This window comes from Myotis yumanensis, unplaced genomic scaffold (assembly GCF_028538775.1).
Source record: "Myotis yumanensis isolate MYYU_CA2020_CCGP unplaced genomic scaffold, mMyoYum1.0.hap1 SCAF_2, whole genome shotgun sequence".
NCBI lineage: Eukaryota > Metazoa > Chordata > Mammalia > Chiroptera > Vespertilionidae > Myotis > Myotis yumanensis.
The window spans coordinates 163,869,654-163,894,708 of record NW_027223753.1 but is presented as its reverse complement, the minus strand read 5'-3'; the positions used below and the strand labels follow the sequence as shown (position 1 = coordinate 163,894,708).

General features: G+C 45.3%; 1 protein-coding gene across 1 annotated transcript in view; it reads right to left on the bottom strand.

Moving 5' to 3' along the window:
- Positions 1-13,271, bottom strand: part of NRROS (negative regulator of reactive oxygen species) — a 31,811-nt gene extending 18,540 nt beyond the window's left edge. Inside the window, exon 1 of the mRNA XM_070406479.1 lies at positions 13,185-13,271. The gene's annotated coding sequence lies outside the window, so the exon portion shown is untranslated. The remainder of the gene's footprint in view (positions 1-13,184) is intronic.
- Positions 13,272-25,055: the final 11,784 nt, after the last annotated feature.

Genomic DNA, 25,055 nt, shown 5'->3' with positions numbered 1-25,055 from the left:
CTCCACCTCCACCTCCACCTCCACCTCCACCTCCATCTCCATCTCCATCTCCACCTCCACCTCCACCTCCACCTCCACCTCCACCTCCACTCCACCTCCACCTCCACCTCCACCTCCACCTCCACCTTCACCTCCACCTCCACCTCCACCTCCACTCCACCTCCACCTCCACTCCACCTCCACCTCTACCTTCACTCCACCTCCACCTCCACTCCACCTCCACCTCCACCTCCACTCCACCTCCACCTCCACTCCACCTCCACCTCCACTCCACCTCCACCTCCACCTCCATCTCCACCTCCACCTCCACCTCCACCTCCACCTCCATCTCCATCTCCACCTCCACCTCCATCTCCACCTCCACCTCCACCTCCACCTCCACCTCCACCTCCATCTCCATCTCCACCTCCACCTTCACTCCACCTCCACCTCCACCTCCATCTCCACCTCCACCTCCACCTCCACCTCCACTTCCACCTCCACCTCCACCTCCATCTCCACCTCCACCTCCACCTCCATCTCCACCTCCACCTCCATCTCCACCTCCACCTCCACCTCCACCTCCATCTCCACCTCCACCTCCATCTCCACCTCCACCTCCACCTCCACCTCCACCTCCACCTCCACTCCACCTCCACTCCACCTCCACCTCCACTCCACCTCCACCTCCACTCCACCTCCACCTCCACCTCCACCTCCACTCCACCTCCACACCACCTCCACCTCCACTCCACCTCCACACCACCTCCACCTCCACTCCACCTCCACCTCCACTCCACCTCCACCTCCACCTCCACCTCCACCTCCACCTCCATCTCCACCTCCACCTCCACCTCCACCTCCACTCCACCTCCACCTCCACCTCCACTCCACCTCCACCTCCACCTCCACCTCCACTCCACCTCCACCTCCACCTCCACTCCACCTCCACCTCCACCTCCACTCCACCTCCACCTCCACTCCACCTCCACCTCCACCTCCACCTCCACTTCCACCTCCACCTCCACCTCCACCTCCACTTCCACCTCCACCTCCACCCTCCATCTCCACCTCCACCTCCACCTCCACCTCCACCTCCATCTCCATCTCCATATCCACCTCCACCTCCACCTGCCTGGCAGAATTTGGGGGAAGCATCTCACCAGGGGAAGCCAATTCTCACATGCACCCTATGAAAGATCCCAGTGCATAGAGACAAGGGAGAGAATTAGCAGTGGAAATTGGAGCTATGAGGCATAGAGAAAGTGGAATTGAATTTTTGAGGGATCTTGCCTTGAGGAATAGAAGCTATGAGGTAGATACCAAGAAAATAATGAAATAGTCAACAGAGGGCAGAGATCAGAGAAGACGAAAGAATGACAAGAGGGCAGACCACACAGCTGGAAGAGAGGGTGGGGAGAACAAGTGCCAAGGCTGCCTCGCGGGGTTTCTCACGGCTCTCCACAGGGCCAGGGCCATTTCCCAAGCTCCATGCTTTCCTATGACAGCACCTCACCACCATCATCACCCCAGTAGCTGGCCCAAGGGCTGCCAACAAGAAGAACTTAACTAAATAATGTCAAGCACAAAGGACAAACCTGAAGGTAAGATTGTTTTTATGTGCATGCAAGCTTTGTGATGCTACCTGAAAATTAGAGAAAGTGGCTGAAATCTAAATTGAGGAATGTATTTTTCAAAGTGCATCTTAATTACAGGCAAGAATCATCAAGGAATGCTAAAACTAAAGAGTGAAAACTTGTTGGGAAACAAGAGACTAATATAGCCTTAGAGTATCTTATTAATACTCTACTTGTTAATTTTGCACACTCGAAAATAATAGCTTTATAAGTGGAAAAACCGGCAGACACCTCTTTAACCAAATGATCAAATTACTAAAGAGGCCTTACTAGGGTACTTGGCAAAATTTGAATACAGATAATGGATGAAATAATAATATCATGTCAATGTTAAATTTCTGGATTTGATCATTGCACTGTGGTTATGTAAGAGTCTATCTTTGGTCTGAGAAAATATACACTGAATTTTTTAGAGGAAAAGGAGCATGTTGTTGCAACATTACTAATGTTCCAATTCCTCTTCATTCTCATCAGCACTTATTCTTTTCTGTTGTGTTTATTATAGCCATCTTAGTGGTTATAAAGTGCTATCTCTTTGTGGTTTTGATTTGCACTTCCCTAATTAGTAATAATGCTGAGCATTTTTCACATGTTTATTGACCATGTCTACTTATTTTTGGAGAAATGTCCAAAATATATATTTTTAAATCCAAAGATTTCTTCAATTATGATTTTGGAAATACATATAAAAAGAAATTAAAAAATGGTTATAAAATTAAAGAATCAGTTCTATTCTTTGGTCAAAGTAATATATTCATATATTTTGCAAAGATTCATATTTAAATGGTGGAGGCATTAAAAAAAGAACTTGCAAATTGAAGATTGAGGTGACAGAACATTTATTTCTTTATTTATCCTCACCGGAGGATATTTTTATTGATTTTTATTTTTATTTATTTATTTTTTAAAATATATATATATTTTACATTTTTTATTGATTTCAGAGAGGAAGGGAGAGGGAGAGAGAGAGATAGAAACATCAATGATGAAAGAGAATCATTGATTGGTTGCCTCCCACACACCTCCCACTGGGGATCAAGCCCACAACCCAGGCATGTGCCTTTGACTGGAATCAAACCTGGGACTCTTCAGTCCACAGGCCGATGCTCTATCCACTGAGCCAAACCAGCCAGGGCTAAATATATATTTTATTGATTTTTTACAGAGAGGAAGGGAGAGGGATAGAGAGTTAGAAACATCGATAATGTTTCTAGAAACATTGATGAGAGAGAAACATCGATCAGTTGCCTCCTGCACACTCCCCACTGGGTATGTGCCCACAACCAAGGCACATGCCCTTGACCAGAATTGAACCTAGGAGCCTTGAGTCCGCAGGCCAACGCTCTATCCATTGAGCCAAACCGGTTAGGGCTTTATTGATTTTTAGAGAGAGAAACACCTGATATGTGAGAGAAACATTGATCGGCTGCCTCCCATACCCACCCTGACCAGGGATCAAACCCACAACCTAGATATGCACCCTGATCAGGAATCAAACCAGCAATCTTTTTTTTTTTTTTTTTTTTTTATGTATGGGACAACACTCAACCAACTGAGCCACCTGGCCAGGTGAGCATTTAGAATTGTGATACGTGCACTCAGACCTCATGATTTGCCTCTCTGGCTTTCTCTCTTAATGATGATGTTGAAATATAGACAACAGAATGGCTTTTGAGACCCTTTCTCCCAATAACTGTTTCATATCCTGCAGGTGGGAGAGCAAATTTACACACTTTTTCTGAAGGACTATTTAGCATAATTTATCAAAGATCTTGACATCATAAGCTACTTTTAATTCAGTAGTTCCACTTCTAGAATTTATCCTAAGGGATTACAATATATGTAACTAGAGGCCTAATGCATGAAGATTCGTGCAAGAATAGGCCTTCCTTCCCCTGGCTGCTGGCACCGGCTTCCCTCTGACACCCGGGACCTGGGCCTTCGCTCTGGCCGCCGCCTTCTGCCTTCACTCCGGGCCAGAGCCGCCTCCTGCCCGCTCTAGCTGGCTCCATGGCCGCCACCCAGAGGTCAACCCTCGGCAGCCAGCCGGGGCTTGCAGGAAGCCAAGCGTTCTGCCCGAAGGAAGCCAAGTGTCCCACCCGCTCCGGCCGGCTCTGTGGCTCCAGCCAATGCCACCATCTTTGTGGCTATGGGCGCCACCATCTTTGTCATGGAGTGATGGTTAATTTCCATATTACCCTTTTATTAGTAAAGGTAGTATTTTTACAGAAATATTTTCTTATTTTCCAACAACCCACTTAAATGACTATATTAAGACTAGTTTTAAAATAATAGAATCCATCTATCATTTCTTAAAATATATGTCATAATTAGAGCCTAATAAACATTACTGACATAGAGAATTTCTTATAGGTATTTACATTGAAATTATTGTGAGTGTGCTTAAAACAATCATTTCTGGAGTTAATGAAAGAAAAAATATCATTGACTAATAACTAAAATAAGTTTTATTATAGACGTTACTTTCTTTATTTTCCCCCAGGGTTCAGGGATTTAGATTTGGGGTTGCATGTTCTTAGCCCCTGGAAAGGCAGCAGTAAAAGTTGAAGAAAGAGCCCAGGCTAAGGGGAAAGATGGAACAGGTTCAAAGCCTGGCTCTGACCTTGGGTACATCACTCAACTAAAATGAGAATCATAAAGCTTGTGTTGCAAGACTGTTACTATATTCAGACAAGGCTTAAAGGAACACTCAAAAAATTGTCTTTGTCATCATTACAGTGCCTTCATCCCCAGCAGGTGCTTCAATACACCCAGGGTGGGAGCTCACTGCTTTGTAAGTGGCTGGTTGTACCATTGGGTCCCTTGGCATTTGCCTCTGGAAGTTGGATCCCCTCTAACCCTGGACAAATAAGTGAAGAGTGGTATCATTTTAAATTTGTTGGAGTGCTAATTAATGTACATCCCTGAGAATCTGTGTGAGAAAGGACAGTTCTGTTGCAAGTGCCTTTTCTGGCAAATGCCCTGTCATTCAAATGCAGTAACTGACCATCCTTTTGAGAAGAACTGTAGCATTTCTGAAGGGACTACACACCACTATTTTGGAGGTGAGAACACGCAGGCCAGAGAGATGAAATGATAGGAACAAGGTGCCACAGGGAACGCCATGTAGTGGTTTCCAAGTGCTATTCCCACCCCACACCTAGCATACCTGATCAGCCAGGGCTCCACCCGGGCTCATGAGAAGAGTCTCATCTTGGAATGGTGGAGGCTGCCGCTTCCTAGAGGGAGGTTGGAGGCCACAGCAACTCTTCTTCCCTGGGACTCTCCCCACTACCACTCTGGGAAGCTAATGTGTGAAGTGTCGCGCAGAGCACTACCCTGCTCGACTCAGGGCCACGAATGAGTCAACTGGTTTCCCTCTGTGGTCAGGGTCAGCCCTTAGAACCAACAGAGGTCATTCGATTCATTCTGTTCCATGGCCACAGGCTGCACTTGGCCACAGGTCTTTAAAAATGCAAATCTGCTTCCCTGGGGAGGTAACACCTTGCTTTTACATGGCTAGTGGTCGTTCCGTGGTGTCACCTTTGTCTATGAGAGACCCACATAATACCCGTGGATGGGCACCCAACCCATAATGCATTAGTTTTAAACTTCTCATTTCCTTTCTGTGTCACAGGTTTGTTCTCTCTGGTCACTTCTCTCCAGTTGTGGCCATGGGTGACAATAACGCCGGCCTTGCCAACCTCACAGGGTTGTGTTGAGACTGACTGAGAGGTGTGTGTGAAAAAGCTTTGTCAATACCAGGAAATGTTGTGGATTTCATTAGTAAGAAAAGCAGTGTCAGAATTAAAGGAAAGGCAGAGTTCCTCTGTGCAAGCGGGAGCTGGTGTTGAAATAAATGAAACAGAGCAGATGCAGTATCTTCTTCAGTCCGTGTGAGCTGCTGGATGTGGACCTTGGGGTGTTCAGAGAGGGTGAGACCACCCAGAGCCTGTGGGAGACTATGGGCAAGATAGGGGTTTTAGGTGATAACCAAGGCTTACTGCCCAGATGGGAAATATGTCACCTCCACACCCTAACCCTTAGTTCTCTTGAGAAAGAGCACAGCGGAGAAATGAAATGATATGTAATCCTGATTACTGACCAGCTAAATGGGATAGTATTCAAGCTCCTAGATTGCTTTCCTGGCTCATAATTATAATAGGTAATGTTTATGGACTGCTCGTCTTGGGATAAGTGCTATGCCAGATGCTTTACATATATTAGGGTCCTCACAAAACCCGAGCAGGTAAATTTTATCATCCCCATCTTACAGGTGGTAAATTGAGGCTCACAAAGGTTTAGGCCATGGAGCTAGAGCATGTCAAAGCAGCAATTCAAACTTAGCCTGTGGCTGAGTTCAGCAAAGCTCAACCTCAATACCACAAGCCCCACCCTGGGATGCTGGCTATACTTGACTAAAAAGCGTGCATTTTCACACACTGTTTCCTCTGTGGAAAAGGCCCTTTTCCTGGTCTTCTCCAACTGTCTAACTCCTACTCATCCTTCAAGGCCCAGTGCATATGTTACCTCCTCATCACATCCTAATAGTTCAATAATGCATATAATATGATAGCATATTATAGATGACGTTCCTATTGATTTTTAGAGAGAGAAAGGCAGGGGAGGGAGAAACACTGATTTGTTGTTCCACTTATTGATATATTCATTCATTGCTTCTTTTATGTGCTCTGGTCAAGGATTGGACCCACAACGTTGGTGTATTGTGATGACTGAGCTGCCCAGCCACAGCTGGAAGATTTTTTATTATTATTGATTTCTATGTTTATGAAAATGAATATGAGCAGCTCCTGTCAGTAATTTAACTTTCCTCATTTTTATTATAAAAAAATGTTAGCATATAGCTAAGTTGAAAGAATTTGACAATGACCACTCATATACCCATCACCTAGATTCTACGCTTCACTTTTATTTTTTAAGAACTTTATTGACTTTAGAGAGAGGAATGGAGAAGGAGAGAGAGAAATATCCATCGGCTGTTTCCTATACTTGACCCTACCGGGGATTGAACCTGCAGCCTAGGCATGTGCCCTAACCAGAAACCAAACCCACCACTCTTTGGTGTACAGGATGATGCGCCAACCAACTGAGCCACACCAGCAAGGGCTACTATGAACTTTTTACTAGGTTTTATCACATATCTATCCATCTATCCTTTTATCCATCCTTCAATCCATCTTATTTTTTAATGCATTTCAAAATAGAATGCAGTCATCAGTACACTTCCCTCTAAGTAGTTCAGAATGCATATCAAGTGATTTAACTTAAAAGTTCCTGCCCTAGCTGGTTTGGCTCAGTGGATAGTGTCGGCCTGTGGATTGAAGGGTCCTGGGTTCAATTCTGGTCAAGGGCACATGCCCAGGTTTCAGGCTTCATCCCTAGTAGGGGGCGTGCTGGAGGCAGCTGATTAATGATTCTCATCATTGATGTTTCTCTCTCTCCCTCCCTCTCCCTTCCTCTCTGAAATAAAAAATATATATTAAAAAAATAAAATAAATTTTAAAGTTCCTATGTTTTCAATCTTCTGGATCAATATAATTAATTTAATCTCAACTTAATTGAGATTGCAAAGTCAGGTATTTTACTTGGGAAAAATATTTATGTCTTATAAAAAAAAGAATTTCATAATCACTATCTTACTATTCTCAGCCAAAATTAGGCGGAAAACAATTCATACTGAAGTGTAAATGACTGCTATCCTCTTTCATGAACTATACTTTAATGGGTATTTATATGATAATTGTGAAAAATAATAAAGTTTAATGGTATAGTTTCAGGACAGCAGGGGAGATAAATTTGCCTTTCAAAATCCCTCAAATTATACTGGAAACGTGGCTATTCTAAGGCTGAATTTTTAAAAAAAAAAAACTTATTTGAATTCACAGATGAATATCCCTTCCTACCCCTCAAATAATGATTTTTAGGAAATCCTTGAATGAATCCAAGACAATTGGATTATACTTAATGCTGTTGGTTAATAAAAATAGCACTTGAGGTTGCAAAGGCTTCTTACAGACATTTGATCTCATTTAATACTCATAACACTTCTACAGAGTAGGCATTATTCTCTCCATTTAAAAAATTTTTTAATTGATTTTAAAGGAAGGGAGAAAGGGAAACATGAATTGGCTACCTCCCGCACATGCCCAACTTGGGATCAAACCCGAAACCTGGGTATGTAGCCTAACCAGGAATCAAATCCCCCGCCTTCTGGTGTATGGGACAATGCTCCAACCAACTGAGACACACTGGCCTAGGCTAGCTCCATTTTTTTTATTGTAGTAAAATACACAAATAATTTACGAATTTCATGCCTTTCCAGGAGCATTAAGTAAATTCACATTGTCATTCAACCTCATCATTACCCATCTCCAGTACTTTTCATCATCCCAAACTGAAGTTCTGTACCAGTTAAATGTAACTCCTCATTCTTCCCTACCTTCAGCTCCTGGTAATCACTATGCTTTCTTCGCTATATATTTGCCTACTAGAGGCCCGGTGCACAAAATTCGTGCACGGGGGGTGGGTTCCTCAGCCTGACCTACACCCTCTCCAATCCGGGAGCCCTGATGGCTTAGGCCCACTCCCCACGGTTCTCTGCTCTCTGCAGGTCCTGGTCGCTCTGACCCGCTGCCCAGAGGCTCTCCGCGGCCCAGAGGCTCTCTGCAGCTGGGGCAGGACACTTGCCTCGTCACCGTGGCAATGAAGCAAGCATTCTGCCAAGCCACACTCACTGCTCACTCTCAGCAGCTGCCCCCGCAGGACTGGGGACTCCGTCAAGGCTGAGGGGACTGGGCACCACCATCTTGTGGCTATGGGTGCCGCCATCTTTGTGACGGAGTGATGGTTAATTTCCATATTACCCTTTGGTTAGATAGGATTCTAGGTACCTCATATAAGTAGAATCATGTGAATGGAATCATGTAACATCTGTCCTTTTGTGTCTGGCTTATTTAATTTAGCATAATGTTTTCAAGGCCATGCCATTATACAACATGTATCAGAATTTCATTCCTTTTTATGGCTGAATAACATTCCATTGTAAGTATACACCACATTTTGTTTATCCATTCTCCATCAATGCACACACAGTTGGGTTGTTTCTACCTTTACAAAAAAAAAAAAATATATATATATATATATATATATATATATATATATATATATATAATTGATTTCAGAGAGGTTAGGGAGAGATAAAAACATCAATGATGAGAGAGAATCATTGATTGGCTGCCTCCTGCATGCCCCACACTGGGGATCGAGCCCGCAACACAGGCATGTGCCCTGACAGGAAATTGAACCATAATCTCCTGGTTCTTATGTCGACACTCAACCACTGAGCCATGCCAACTGGGCATGTTTCTACCTTTGATCATGGTAAGTAATGCTGCTATGAACATTAGTGTACAAATCTATGTTCTAGTCCCTGCTTATTATCTCCATTTTACAGATAAGAAGCCCAAGACTCAAAAACGCCAAAGTGAATTGCTCAAGTCACATAGTTTGTAGATGGTGAAGCCAAAACCAAATCTGAGTTCTGACCCAGGTAGGAAGTGTTCAATGTGAACCTGTCTGAGAGGAATATACATTGAATGAATGTTTAGTTAGATTGCATAGATATGTATTTATTGGTAAACAGCTACTTCATGAATCCCACCACAGTAGCCTAGCCACTGTCTTGGAACTCTCAAGGCTTCCACCATGATCCAGCAACCCAGGACCCTGCTTCTAATGATAATGTCCATTCTGATTGGTCAGTGCCTATACCATGTGCTGTCTGATATTCTAAATATCACCCCTGAGTGTTCATGGGTTCATGGTCACTGCGGGGATGAGACAACCTGTTGACACCATGGATTGTACCTATGACAAAGATGAGGACCTTTAGATGTTCTGCAAAAGAAACCAGAAAGCCTAAAAAACAGAGGATATAGAAGGGAATAAGAAGTCAGTATTATTAGCTAAGATGGAAGCTTAGGAACTCGAGGAAGGATGCAAGAATCTAGAACAGCGGTTCTCAACCTGTGGGTCACCACCCCTTTGGCGGTCGAACGACCCTTTCACAGGGGTCGCCTAAGACCATCCTGCATATCAGATATTTACATTATGATTCATAACAGTAGCAACATTACAGTTATGAAGTAGCAACGAAAATAATGTTATGGTTGGGTCACAACATGAGGAACTGTATTTAAAGGGCCAAAGGTTGAGAACCACTGGTCTAGAACAAGAGAAAGGTCTTTGTGAGAGGCCCATGAGGAAGTCACAGGTACCAGGCTGGGCAGTGATAAGGAGACCATTAACATGTCTGAAGCTGAAGTAGTGGCCCAGGGCTAGTCAGGGAAACAGGCATTTGCCATTGACCCTGCAGGCCAAGGGAGAGACTTCAGCCTTGGCATCTGGTGGGACCATTGAGAGGAGACACCGAAAGGGCAGGAGAAACCTGAGGGATCATGGCTGGACCAGGAGAGGACAGTAGGAAAGATCAGGAGGAGCCAGTGTCCAGCCTGACATCTAAAATGGAGTGACATGAGGTTATTGAAGAACATGGTGTGTAATTTCAGATGAGCTTCTACTGGTCACTTTGGGTGCTGGGCTGCCACACTCACTTTCTGCTTGGGAAGAGCCAGGGTGAATAGATAGAGCCCCAAGTGCTATCTCCTGAAGAGAAGTACCCTGCCCACACTTTTCTTTCTTTCTTGGCAGCAGATAGTAGTGTAGATACACGGCACAGCACCTGACCAAGGCAACCTTCTAGGTTGTGTGTGGAGTCCCTGTGTCCTCAGGGCTTTGTAGCTACATTTAGCCCATTATTGGTACCCGCCCTGCTCTTCTTGCCCACCTCGATGGTGAGAACCATGACAGATTCTCTACTTCCTCTTTTATTCCCTTTGTTCAGTCTGAAACTACTCGTGCATTAAAGTGAGAAGACACATGTGGTTTGCTCTCAGCACCTGACTCCATTTGCTCTGGAAATCAGGTGGTTTTGCCTACCCACATTCATTTCTCCTTCTGGTAACAATTCCTTAACTCCCCTTTGAGGAAATCACCAGTTTCTTTCTTTATTATTTTAATTTTTAATTGTGGTAAAATACACATAACATAAAATTTACCATCTTAACCACTTTAGGTGGAGAGCACAGTAGTGTTAAGTGCATTTACATTGCCCTGCAATCAACCCTCATTTTCTGAAGAAGCTCATGTTCAGTTGAGTTCGACCTTCACTCCTGGTTCCAAGGAAAGGCCTGTGAACAAGTCTGGGCCCATCAGAGTCTCCTATTCCCTAACCACGGTGATTGGTTTATAATGGGTTCATGAAGCCAAGCCCATGAGAATCAATCCAAGGATTGTTGCTAGAACTTTTGGGAAAGAGGCTTTCTTTTCCTACTTCAGATGCCAAACTGGTGGGAATTAAGCTTGGAGCTGCAGGCACCCATCTTTGCCACCAACTTTAGTACCTGCCTGAGAATGAAGCCTACACAGAGGAAAGCAATGCTGAGGAATGGAGATAGATGGATTCCTAGCCATGTTTAAGCACCTGGATCTAGCCATGCCTGAAGCTATTTTCCATAGACTTTTTGGTTATTTGAAACAATAAATTCACTTTTTTCTATATTTTTTTGCTGAAGCCAAGCTAATTGGATTTTTGTCATTTGTAACTAAAAGACCCCTAGACTCAGATTTACAGTTAGTTGTGAGGCTTGATAAGATATAAATATCATTGTCCTTTTTTCCTCTCCTTAATTCTCTCAGCTTTCAGAGATCATAGCTTAACCTAATCCAGAGCCTCCCACACAGTGAGCCATGACAATTCGTTCAATGATGAAGTTGAGAAGAATAGTTTTAGGAGGGGAGGGAAATGAGTATAATAAAGGAATTTTACTAAAGGCAAAAGTATTTGTCACTAAGGTGTGACCACATCAGTGAGCATCACTGAGCACACAGCAAGCCGGTCCTGAGAAAGGTAATGTTTTTCAGTCATGGTTGAAAGCCTCCCCTCCCCTAACTTATGTGGTTATAACGTGGATCTGAGGCGTGAGGTACATCTAGTTGTCCAGCCAAGAATCTGCCTTACGCCTTATGGTGTGGAGACACACTGCCGCCAGGATGCAGGTTACCATCAGCACTGGTGTCACTCGTGCAGGACAAGGAAAGATCAGGGACAGACAGGCCGGTGCATCCCTAACTCGGGCCCCAGGACAGACAACAGGAGCCCGCTATCTGTCTGGGAGGCTCTGCTCTTGGATGATGGGTTGAAACACTATGTGGGATCAGGTTTCTATGGGTTTTCATGAAGTGTCATGAGGTTACCCATTAGATGAAAGCACCCTCTTTGTGAAACAGGTTTTTTGTTTCTTTTTTTTTTTTTTAAACCTAAAGGCAGGAGTTGAGCTGGGGTTTTTTGTTTGTTTGTTTGTTTGTTTTTCTGGGCCCATAATTCTATAATTCCCTCTAGGAACTCTCAGACATACCTGTAAAACCCTATGGGGTGTGTGAGGCCAATAAGTAATTCTCAGGGCTGTAAAACCCACAGAACCAGCCTGTGCAGTGCAGACAGTGGGTGAAAGGAGCAGAGAAGACCTCAGAAGACCAGCTTTATAAATTCAAAACATTTCTACTGTCCAAGCTCCCAACAGGCTGTACCCATCACGGAAGAAACCTCCCAAGGGTTCCCTTCGCTCCTGGAAGCCCACCACCCCTGACCAGCCCTACCCGTGAGCTCCATCCCGAGGACCATGCCTCAGCCTCCCGGAGTCGCAGCCACTGTTGGGCACGTGGTCACCTTCTCTCAGGCACCGAGTGAGCTGGCGCCCATTCTGAAGGCAGTACAGAGCCAGAGCCGAGTCCGTGGCTCCTCGCTTATGGCAGCTCCTGAGTGCAGGGGAATACGTGCTGAATCCTCCAGAATCCAGCCCACATGGAGGCTGTGAGGAAGAGCACTGGACAAAGGCTCAGAAAGGCCTGGGATCTGGTCTCCCTCTGACACTTACTAGCTAGTGAATTTCCCAAGAACACCCTGTGCGAGGGGGCTTTGCCTGTCTCCTTCAGAGCTCTGTCCCCGACACCCAGAGCAGGCCTGCACGTGGAAGGCACCCGTGAGTATGTGTTGCTGTCCATGAGTATCAGTGTCTTCATCTATGGCTTGTGGGGCAGGAAAGAAGATCCAAGCACCCCAACATGCTGAGTGCTCACGGAGTAGTCTAATTGCATCCATTCATCCAACCCAGGAGGAAGCATTATTTGTTCCCATTTTGCAGATGAAGAAACTGAGGCTTGGAAATTCTCCTCACAAGGCCAGTCATCAAACTCTCAACCCAGGAATCTGCAGCCCTTGTTGGTCCCCCTACACCACACCACCTTGTTCAGTTCTCAGTGCTCCTAGGGACGCGAATCCACCTACCCCCGAGCTGTAGCCCCTGCACTGGGCACAACAGCGGTGGAGCTTGGCTGCAGCAAGCCACCACCTCCCCGACAGTCCCCAGCTGTGGGCCGAGCTCGCCCACCTCAAAAAGGGCGGCAGCCCGCCACGCAGGAAATACTCACGGCTCCCGCGGGCCCAGGCGGCTCCTCCGAGCGCATCCTCTCCCAGGGCTCCGGCCTCCTCGACAGCAGCCCAAGGCAGGGCTGGGCTGCCGCCTCTCTCTGGAGCATCAGATTATTTTAGCACTTGCGGAAGGAACTGACGGAAACTGAAGTCACATGGAGAGCGAGCTGCTCTGCAACTCAGCACTCACAGCGATCAGGCATCAGAGAAGGAACTGCCCCCTCGGGTGGGTGGTGAGGGGGGAAGGGAGAGGGCAGCCGCGGGAAAAGCGGGAACAGCGGCCCCAGGACTACCCGCTGGGTTAGTGGAGGAGGAGGGCAGGCATTTTTACGGTCCCCCAGCAGTGCTAACCAAGGCTCCCGGGCTTTCTTGCCTTAGAGATTTTGAGCTGGAGGGCCCCTGTCTGTGAGCTCTGCTGACTCAAAAAACTCTCCTCCGAGGTTATGTCCAAGGGTCAAGCTGGGGCAGACTTTGGAAATGGGTCGGACACAGGTGTTCCACTTGGGAGAAAGTCCACCACCTGGAAGAGCCATCTAATCAGCTGATCTTTATTAATAATCTCCTTTTATGTGTCCAGCACATCAAAAACAGAAAAAGAAATGGACACTGCTTTGTAGTGGACTGTCAGAGTGCCATGAGCTTATTGATCATAGACTGTCTGGATAAAATTTTGCACCTGATGTGTACAAAATTCCCTGCTAGCTCTTGCCAAGAATTTTTTTTTTTAAATCGAATTAATAATAGCTACCATCAAAAGGCTGCCAGGCACTATGCTAAGAAATTTATTTGCATTATCTCATAGCTTCTATACTCCAGGAGCTAGCAATCTAGTGGAGAAGGTAAAATGTGGACCATCAGCCACATGCTGAATGAGCGATGCGGACAAGGGTTCTAGGAGCGTCAGAGAAGGGATCTCCAGGGCTGCTCTTTCCCATCAGATCTGGGGGGTCCAAGTGTCCTAGAGGGTTGGTTCGTGTCTCTTGTTGCCTGTTGACTTGTGATTCTTTATTGCATTATGGCCCTTGGCATGGCCATCCTAGGAGAATAGGAGCAAGTCCTTTCTGCTCCAAACATCCAGCACATTGTCTGCTCTATCCCCTCCTTATCACAAGCAATCCCACTTTTGTATGTTTTATACATTGAGGTTCTCTATAGAATTTCTTTTGAGAAAGGTGGCTGCTACCCTTAAAAAAAAAAAAAAGCTTAGGAAACCAGTTATCTTGTTGAATGTGTGGGGAGAAGCCTGTTTGTTGGCACAGAGCACAGCAGCTCGCCTGCTAGCAGCAAGCTGGCTCGGCAGGGAGGACCTAAGACTTGCAGCCAAAACCAATGTTGATTTACAACTGAAAACAGAACGGTTCTCATGCCAGCGAGGCTGTAACCCTGACCGCACAGTTCAGGGTTTTCCAGCTTGGTTGGGTGCTCTGCTTCTTCCGCTGACCATGCCGCACAAGGCAGGAGAGATGAGGGCACTTCCTCTGGAGCATACCCCACGGTGCACACTGGCAAAGCACTTCTGGGGGACGGTGTCCCTCTTTTTTCGAGCTTGCTCCAGGTATTGGGAAATTTGTACACATCCCCTGCTCAAGACAAGTTGAGTGCAAGCAGCACACCAGGATGCCAGAGATCTGAGGTGAAAGCAAGGAGTTGAGCAGTTCCCAGCTAGAGGAGAAAGTGCCTTATGCAGCCTGATCTTGCCTCCAGCCTCTTTTCATTTCAGTCCCCAGGTGGGTTTCATCTACTCTAATCTGCTCAAGTTTCCCTAAACCAGTGGTTCTCAACCTTGGCTGCACATTAGAATCACCTGGGAATCTCTTTAAAATCCTGATTTCTGGGCCCCGTCCTCCGAAAATTCTGTTTCTTTGTTACTAATGTTGTGGCCCCACCCCATAACAAAGAAACAGAATTTCCGGAGGACGAGGCCCAGAAACTAGGATTTTGAAAAGATTCCCAGGTGATTCTAATGTGCAGCCAAGGTTGAGAACCACTGCAAACGCAGAACAAACGCTCCCCACTCTGCACTTCCTCTGTCAAAGGGTTCCCTCAGAGGGTTCCCTTGCTTGAAGTGGCCTATTTTCTGCCGACCACAACCCTTCCCATCTGAAGGCATGGCTTGGGCTCCCTCACCTCTGCAAAGCCTCTACTTCTTCCTATGAACACATAGCATCAAGTGTCTACAATATCCACTGGCTTCATGACATCTCTCTCTCTTTTATAACATGATATTTTTTTTTAAAAAATATGTTTTTGTTGATTTGAGAGAGAGAGCAAGGGAAAGAGAGAGAGAGAGAGAGAGAGAGAGAGAGAAAGAGAAACATTGATCAGCTGCCTCCATGCCCCCTACTGGGGATCAAGCCCCCAACCCAGGCATGTGTCCTGACCAGCAATCAAACCAGCAACCTTGCGGTTCATGGGATGATGCTCAACCAACTGAGCCATTCCAGCCAGGACTTCATGACGTCTCTTGTATTGTGATTTAACTTTTAGGATTTTTGTCGGGTTTCTCCAATTACACTAAAACCCTCTGAGGGGGGGAGGTCAAGTGTTATTCCAACAAGTATACTGCCCAGTGCACATAAAAGGGCTCAGTCAAAGAAGGAAGGAGGGAGGAGAAGGAAAGAAGAGAGGAAGGCAGCAAACCTACCTTGTCCATGATTCTTTAAGTATGGCCTGAGATGTTTTTGTTTGTTTGTTTGTTTGTTTCTAAACTAAGCTTTACAATAGTTTGTCTCTGGTAGGAGGTCTCAGTCTCCCAAAGAGATCAGAGGGACTTGGGCTTCTGTCTCTCCTCCCACCACTTTTTCAGATGATAAGCAAACACTATTCAGGACTGAGGGGTAAGGAGGCCTACAGCAGAGACTGTGAAGGGAGACATTTCAAGTTGTGGGGGAGGTAGTATGCAAAGGCTCCGAAAGGAGAAATGAGGGGGAGATAGGGAGGGGCACTTGACTTCCTCTAGATGGGTCTGTGAGAGAAGATACAGTGTCAGTGTAAGAAATGTCCAAATGTTACGGGAAAGGCACCTGGCCCTGAGTGGGTCTGCCTAGGGCCAGTCATGGTTTACTGGACTGTCTCACAAATCTGCAGAGAATTTTTATTTATTTGAGCCAAACCGATGAGAATTATCAGGAAGCAAAAATCCCAACAGACTGAGAAAATGCTCCAGAGAATAACAGTTTTACAGCTTATTTTATACATTGGAATCATTGATGGTAGACTAAGGGGGTGGGAGAAAGCAAATCAGGAAAATCTCTGAGACTGAATAAAGAGTAAAACAGAGAGACACGTACTTCTTTTATATTGGTGGGTACAGGATAGTTAACGGCGAATATTTACAGCACATAGAGGATATTCAGGGAACAAGATTACAACAATGAGGAGTTCTGTGGTCTCATGCTCTGGGGCGAGGTTGTACTCTGAGGAGTCCAGAAAAAGGGGATTACTCTGACATTTCAAAGGTTTGTTATCTTAGATGCAAAAAGACAATAGACAGGCTCAGTGAAGGTAAAGATTAACCTTTGTCAAGGAAGCTACAGGTCTAGGATGTGTCTACCCACCATGACTCATTTTCAGTTGGGAATTTGTATGTTCAGACCATCCTCTGTGGTTACTTTAGGTCTCTGAGTTTATAAGCCCACCATGCAGGCCTCCCCTGAGCTTATCAGGTATAGTATATGGCCCCCTTTCTTCCACACTAGAATGGAGTGGCAGGGTCTACTTGTGGAACCTGCAGTTCACTCTAGGTCTAAGTCTTGGTCCTCTCACTGTCACCTGTGATGTTCCTACTCTGCCTTGGGTTCTCCGTTCCTGGCCACAGACAGGGCAGTCCTTCCATCCGGCCCTTCACCTTGGTGGCCGGGCCTGGCCAAGCAGTGAACTAATGCCTTCCCCTCTTCTCCAGCCTAAGCACATGACAGGGAGGGGATTTCCTTTGGGGCCTTAACTGGGAATTGTTCTCTTGCCCCACGTCAGCTGGCTACTGGGGGAGAGTCTTTAGTAGTTTCATTTCCCTCATTTGGGATGTAGTTTTTAAGAATCAAAAGTCAAAGAACTGAAAGAGGAGAGGCCACCACCTACATTGATACCACTCAACCCTTCATGACGCCAGGCCTGGCAAAACTGAGGGGTAAATGCAGGGCAAGTGAGAGTGGCTTGGCTAATGATCCTTCCTGCCCTGTTTACTCCTCTTCTTTAACCATCTGGGGGGAAAGAGCTGGTCTCTGAGGGCAGCTGCTCCTGCTCCTTGTTGCCCAGGCAGCTCACAAACTCACCCAGGATGAGCCCATGGCCTCCCCCAGCCGCTAGTTCCAGTGACTGACTCTGTGGGGACACTGCCTCTTCCTTTTCTGTAAACACTGACAGTAATCAACTCATGATCAAAGATTCCGTGCTGTGCAAAGATAACAAGATGCTTACAGAAATATCCTGTCAGTGCCAGGGCATGCCTGGCAGTGGGACATCCAGGGGAAGGGGCACATACAACTAACCATGTTCAGTTCAGGGGAAAATGGAAGGGAATCATGGAAAAACAGGAACGAGGTGCTGGGAGAGTCCGGGAAGAAGAAAGCACAACTGCTGGGAGACTTGGAGGAGAGGTGGCATCTGATATCGATCTTCAGAGTTGGGGCTGGGCGTGGGGTTGAAGACTGGAGAAGAGATAAGGAAGATGATGAACTGTGAGTAACACTTCAAGGAGAAGAGACTTTAGGAGAAATGATGGCATCTCTTTGTGTCCCCTTAGGACTTAGTTCATGGTTCTGTCCAGGGCATCATTGTTCACAGGTGATAGCTCTGCCTTTCCTTAGCGGCAGTGAGTCTTGGCAAGGAGGGAGTATGATTTGTTCACATTTGTTCACATTGCATGTATCCCCAGCAATACCTAGTCTAGGACCTAGTGGGTGCCCAGCAAAGGCTTCTTAACTGAATTAAAGTGTCCTTTGCTCTAGAGCAGTGGTTCTCAACCTTCCTAATGCCGCGACCCTTTAATACAGTTCCTCATGTTGTGGTGACCCTCAACCATAAAATTATTTTCGTTGCTACTTCATAACTGCAATTTTGCTACTGTTATGAATCGTAATGGAAATATCTGATATGCAGGATGTATTTTCATTGTTACAAATTGAACATAATTAAAGCATAGTGATTAATCACAAAAACAATATGTAATTATATATGTGTTTTCCGATGGTCTTAGGCGACCCCTGTGAAAGGGTCGTTCGACCCCCAAAGGGGTTGCGACCCACAGGTTGAGAACCGCTGCTCTAGAGCAATTGAAGAGGTTAAGGACTTTGGAAAAGTCCACAGGCTGGCCATTGAGAAATCCTTTTTCATAACTGACAAATATAAGCACAAATCCTTACCAGGAGCTCAAGTGCTCTGCTCCCTCTGATTTCATTCCCTATCACTTCACTCAAAGCATGAAGTCCTCATTTAAACAGCAGCTCCTCATTTAAGCTAAGCAGGCTTTTGCCATTGGTCTTTTCTAGGCCAAGAACGCTCTCCCAGCTCCCAGATACCTAAACAGCTCACTGCCTAACTTCCCTTAGGCCTCTGCTCAAATGTCGCCTCCTCAAAGAGATCTTCCCTGACCACACCGTCTAAAATAGTGCACAACCCTATTACTTTCTTTTGTCTTACTTTTTCTTCACAATATTTTTATTCACGACGCTGCTTGATATCTTATGATATATTTATTTGCTAACTGTCTGCCTCCCCATCTAAATTGTGTACTCTTAATGGAACGAAATTTGTTTATGCACTGCTATCTCCCGGTGCCCAGAGCAGAGCCTGATGCATACTGGGCACTTATAAATTTATGTGGACTATATGCATTAGTGAATGAATGATCTTAAAAAGAGTAGTTTCAGTAGAGTGGTAGGGTCAGAAGTTAGGTTGTCAGGTGTTGGTTAATTAGTGACCAGGTGTATAGAAGGAAACATAGTTCATAGTTCCTTGCTAGTTCAAGAAATAAGGTCACGAGGTCATCAATATGTGAATATATTTTGTAAAATGTGAAGTACCATGTAAATATATCTATTTTCCCTGGCAGAACAGTTTAGGGGGAGATAAGCAGAAATGAAATCAAGTCCATTAGTGGGGTTAGCCTTGACAAAGTGGCAAACTCTTCGTGTGTGGTAGAAGTCAAGGCAATGTGATAGGGAGAGGAAAAGACAGAGCCGAAAGGACTGCTGATCATCCTTGTAATACAACAAGAATGTGTGAGAGACTTGGCCTGCACTGTTGTATGACCTTGGGCAGCCAGGCCTCCTAGAGGAGAAAGCCAAAGTGAGCGGTTCTAAACCTGTGGGTCGTGACCCCTTTGGGGGTCGAAGGACCCTTTCACAGGGATTGCCTAAGACCATCGGAAACACATATATAATTACATGTTGTTTTTGTGGTTAATCACTATGCTTTAATTATGTTCAATTTGTAACAATGAAAATACATCCTGCATATCAGATATTTACATTATGATTCATAACAGTAGCAAAATTGCAGTTATGAAGTAGCAACGAAAATAATTTTATGGTTGAGGGTCACCACAACATGAGGAACTGTATTAAAGGGTCGCGGCATTAGGAAGGTTGAGAACCACTGGCCTAAGTACATACATTACCCCTCAACAAATCCATTAAGCAGGTACTAATAGTCTCCATTTATAAGAGAGTAAATCAGGCTCTTATTGATCACATGTTTTGCCCAAGACCACACAGTAGAAAGTGTCAATATCAACTTGTTTTTAGTAACAACAGTTCTGGTTTAAAAGAATGTTTTTTTCATTATAAAAGTATTGCATAGACACTGAAAGGTCTAAAAAAAAGAAAATCAACCACAAACCCACAGTGTGGAAACAACTCACTGTTAACATTGTGGTGTATTGCCTTCCAAACTTTTTCTATACACATGTAATATCTCTCTATATAAAAGCCTAAGCAACCAAATGACCTAACGACCGAATGACTGAACGACTGGTCGACCGGTTGCTATGACATGCACTGACCACCAGGGGACAGGCATTCAGTGCAGGAGCTGCCCCCTGGTGGTCAGTGCACTCCAACAGCCAACCTCCCATGGTCCCTCCCCCCAGCCGGCCAGCCCCCCCAATTGGCCCCAATCGCTGGCCAGGACAAGGGACCCTTGTACACGAATTCGTGTACCAGGCCTCTAGTATATTTATATTTAAATATATTTTTATTAATTTCAGAGAGGAAGGGAGAGGGAGAGAGAGATAGGAACATCAATGATAAGAGAGAATCATTGATTGGCTGCCTCCAGTACACCCCACACTGGGGATCAAGCCTGCAACCAGGGCGTATGGCCTGACCAGGAATCAAACTATGACCTCCTAGTTCATAGGTCAACACTCAACCATTGAGCCACAGTGGCTGGCCCATCCTATATAATAAAGAGGCAATATGCAAATTGACTGTCACTCCAACATACAAGATGGCCACCCCCATGTGGACACAAGATGGCTGCCACAAATTGGCCAGCAGGGGAGGGCAGTTGGGAGTGACCAGGCCTGCAGGGGAGAGCAGTTAGGGGCAATCAGGCAGGCGAGCGGTGGGAGCCATCAGTCCTGGATTGTGAGGGGGATGTCCGACTGTCCGTTTAGGCCCGATATCACCGGGATTGGGCCTAAACAAGCAGTTGGACATTCCTCAAGGGGTCCCAGATTGGAGAGGTTGCAGGCTGGGCAGAGGGACACCCCCCCCCCCAGACCTGTGCACAAATTTCATGCACCGGGCCTCTAGTATGTAATATATTTTTAAATAAAGTGGAAATTAGATTCCATATCCTCTTTTGTAAGTTTACATACATAATTTATAACAATAATTGGAATTTTTTTCTATGTCAAATTTTCTTGGACATGCTTTTTTTAAAAATATATTTTTTTATTTATTTCAGAGAGGAAGGGAGAGGAAGAGAGAGATAGAAACATCAATGATGAGAGGGAATCATTGATTGGCTGCCTCCTGCACATTGGACCGAGCCCGCAACCCAGACATGTGCCCTTGACCAGAATCAAACCTGGGACTCTTCGTTCTGCAGACTGAGCCAAACGAGCCAGGGCATGGACATGCTTTTGATTAGTTTCATATTATTCTGTCCCTTGGATGTCTATAGTAGTTTTCCTGTCCTCTTTTGTGTGGCATTATAGTACAAGTCCAAAATTCCTTACTCTAAAATTTTTGGGCCAGAATTGTTTCAAAAATCACAATTTTTCATAGTTTAAAAGGCAACAGACCCCAACCGACGTGGCTCAGTGGTTGAGCATCGACCTATGAACCAGGAGGCCATGGTTCAAATCCTGGGCAGGGCACATGCCCAGGTTGTGGACTCGATCTCCAGTTTGGGGCATGCAGGCGGCATCCGATCCAAAATTCTCTCTCATCATTGATGTTTCTATCTCTCTCTTCCTCTCCCTTCCTCTCTAAAATTAAAAAATATATATATGTATTTTTAAAGGCAATATAGTACATATGCCATATTACATAATTCCTCCAATGAAATCTAGAACCACACCCCAAAATCAACACATAAATATTTTGGCAACAAACATGAATATTCACATTAAATGGGTAAAAGGAAAAGTGGACAAAATAGGCTTTTGTCAGTTCAGGTCAGGTTTTGTAACCAAATGAGTTTATGCCAAACTCATCAAAAATACCTTCTTTTTTTTGTGTCTTTTTTAAAAATATTTTTTTATTAATTTCACACAGGATGGAAGAGGGAGAGAGAGATAGAAACATCAATGATGAGAGAGAATCATTGATCGGCTGCTTCCTGCACGCTCCCCACTGGGGACCGAGCCAGCAACCCGGGCCTGTGCCCTTGACCGGAGTTGAACCTGGGACCCTTTGGTCCGCAGGTCGACGCTCTACCCACTGAGCCAAACCGGCTAGGGCAATACCTTCAGTTTTTATAGAGCTTTGTGGATTTCAGAATTATGGACTCATGTCAGGACTTGAAGCTGGCTTATTCCACTGCTTGACCGTGTTTCCCAACAGCTGTGACAGTCTAGAATGGCAGCAGAAAGGCATAGCCACGAGGCAAGGTTCTGGCTGCTCAGGGAGGTGAAAGAAGCAAAAAAAGTAGTGGTGGGATTCCTTGAAGAGGGAAGGGTGCAGGCCTGGAGGTCAGCTGTAGAACAAGGAGCATTTCCTTAGAAGTGAGGGAGTGCCTGGGGAGGAGGAAGTGCTGGTGACTAAGACCAGAGAGGCCTTGGCCATGGGGCAAGGCGCAAACTACCACAAAGCACAGGTCAGAAGCTCCCATGTTCATTTCACATCTACCCCCAGAAGCTCTGCATGTCCAGGATAAGGCCACCACAGGAGCCCCTGCTGGGCCTTCTGAGACCCTGGGAGAGAGGAAAGAGGGTGGAAGACTCGAAGCAGCCTGCTGTGGAAGGAGAACGAGCACAACCTTGTTGATTTAGTAGAAGGCCCAGGGCAGTGGGGCCCATCCTCCTTCCTGTTCCTGTCAAGTGTGGTTTGCTGTCAAGTGGTAGCAAGTTCAGCCACAGTCAGGGGAGGTAGAAGGGAGAGGCCTCCAAAGAGCGAGGGGCCCCTGCAGTGGGCGCCCTGAATCTGGAAGGTGATTTGCTGGAGCCCTTTCCGCTGCGGAGCAGGCTGAATGGTGGGGACTGGGCTTCTGAGTGGTGCAAGGCATGCTGGGAAGTGTGGGTTTTAATTGGCAGTTGGGCAGTTTAGCCACAAGCCGAGGCCAGGGTGGGGTCGGTAGAGGGGGGAGGCTGGTAAGATGGAAACAGGGTGGAGTGATCTTCTTTTTTCTCAGATCAGGAAGCCAAAAGAAGATTGACCTATCAGACCTATTAGCAGCCTAGCAATGAGTTCAAAGGCTGCATTTAGACCTTTCACCACTTCTCCCTGTAGTTACCAAGATCAGTGGAACCAATGATGCATTTCCGTACACATCTTGAAAATTCCCTCCTACGGGAACCTCCACTTCTCTGCCAGGTTATTGTCACTTCCCACTTGGGAATTTCACTGAAAATTCACCTCCCAAAGCAGCCCCAATTAATCTCATCCTATTCAACTTATTACCTTTAATTATGTAAAATGCCACCTAACTCTTTCAGAAATCAGATTTCTGGCAACTATAATTACCCAGAACGCATCAGTAAGCCGTCTCAAAGCCCACGCACCTCATTCATGGGATAAGCTGAGTCACCTTCCACCTCTACCTAGAGTAATAATATTTAGAGCTGTGAGAACAAGGGGTGATAGCAGGGAAAGTAAGAAAAAAAGAAATATGTAAATATACGAAGACAGGTTCTTGTAACTGTTTTTTTTTTTTTTTTTTTTAGTTCTTCCTGACAGCTCGTGTTGCCTTTTAATATACAGCAGACAGCCCTGCATGGGTCTATAGACCATGAGCACTCCACTGTAGCACAGCAAATCTCAGTCATTGATGCTCATAAGAATAGACTAACATATAAAGAACTAGAGGCCCAGTGCATGGATTTGGGTACCAGCGGGGACCCTCGCATTGGTGCATGATTGGGGCCTAGGAGGAACCACAGGAGGGCTGCAGGGCGTATCTGGCCCATCCCGCTCAGTCCTGATCAGCTGGACTCCAGCAGCAAGCTAACCTACTGGTCAGAGCATCTGCCCCCTGGTGGTCAGTGCACATCATACTACTGGTCCAAAGGTTGCTTAGGCTTTTTTTTTTTTTTTTTTTTTTTTTTTTTTTTTTTTGGATGTATTTATCCAAGTTTATAAGTTTTGAAAACATCTTAAATATGATCTTTCTGAAATTTGTTTTGGAATGATTTTAGACTCACAGGGAATTACAAATCATACAAAGTTCCTGAGGACCTCTACTCAGCCTCTTCAGTAATAGAACCTCATACATCATCAAAACCAGTAAAATGACTTCAAAACCAATAAAATGCTGTTAAGTAGACTATAGACGTTATTTGGATTTCACTAGTTTTTTTATGCTTCCACTTGTGTGAGGTTTTTTTTTTGTTTTGTTTTTTGGTGTTGAGGTCTAAGAAATTTTATCACATGTATAGATATCTGTAAATCCCGCCACAATCAGGATGCAGAATTGTTGTACCAACACAAAGATACATCCACCTGCTACCCCTTTATACACACACTGTCCCCCAACCCTGACCTATGGCCACCACTGATCAGTACTCCATAGCTCTAATTTTATCATTTCTTTTTTTTTTTTTTTTTTTTTCGCTAAAAGTATTACAAAGTGTATTACATAAGTGTCCTTTTTTCCCCCCCGCCCTTGACAGACCCCTGCCCTCCCTTACCCCCCAGTGTCTTATGTCCATTAGTTATGGTTATATGGATGCATACCAGTCCTTCGGTTGATCTCTTAATCCCCTCCCTCCTCCCCCCCAACCCTCCCTGGCCTTCCCACTGCAGTTTGACAATCAGTTTGAGGCAGCTCTGCCTCTGTATCTATTATTGTTCAAAAGTTTGTAATGGTCTTTATTATCCATGAATGAGTGAGATCATGTGGTATTTTTCCTTCATTGACTGGCTTATTTCACTTAGCATAATGCTCTCCAGTTCCATCCATGCTGTTGCAAATGGTAAGAATTCCTTCTTTTTTACAGCAGCATAGTATTCCATCGTGTAGATGTACCACAGCTTTCTAATCCATTCATCTACTGATGGGCACTTAGGCTGTTTCCAGATCTTAGCTATGGTGAATTGTGCTGCTATGAACATCGGGGTGCATATATCCTTTCTGATTGGTGTTTCTGGTTTCTTGGGATATATTCCTAGAAGTGGGATCACAGGGTCCAATGGGAGTTCCATTTCCAATTTTTTGAGGAACCTCCATACTGCCTTCCATAGTGGCTGCACCAGTCTGCATTCCCA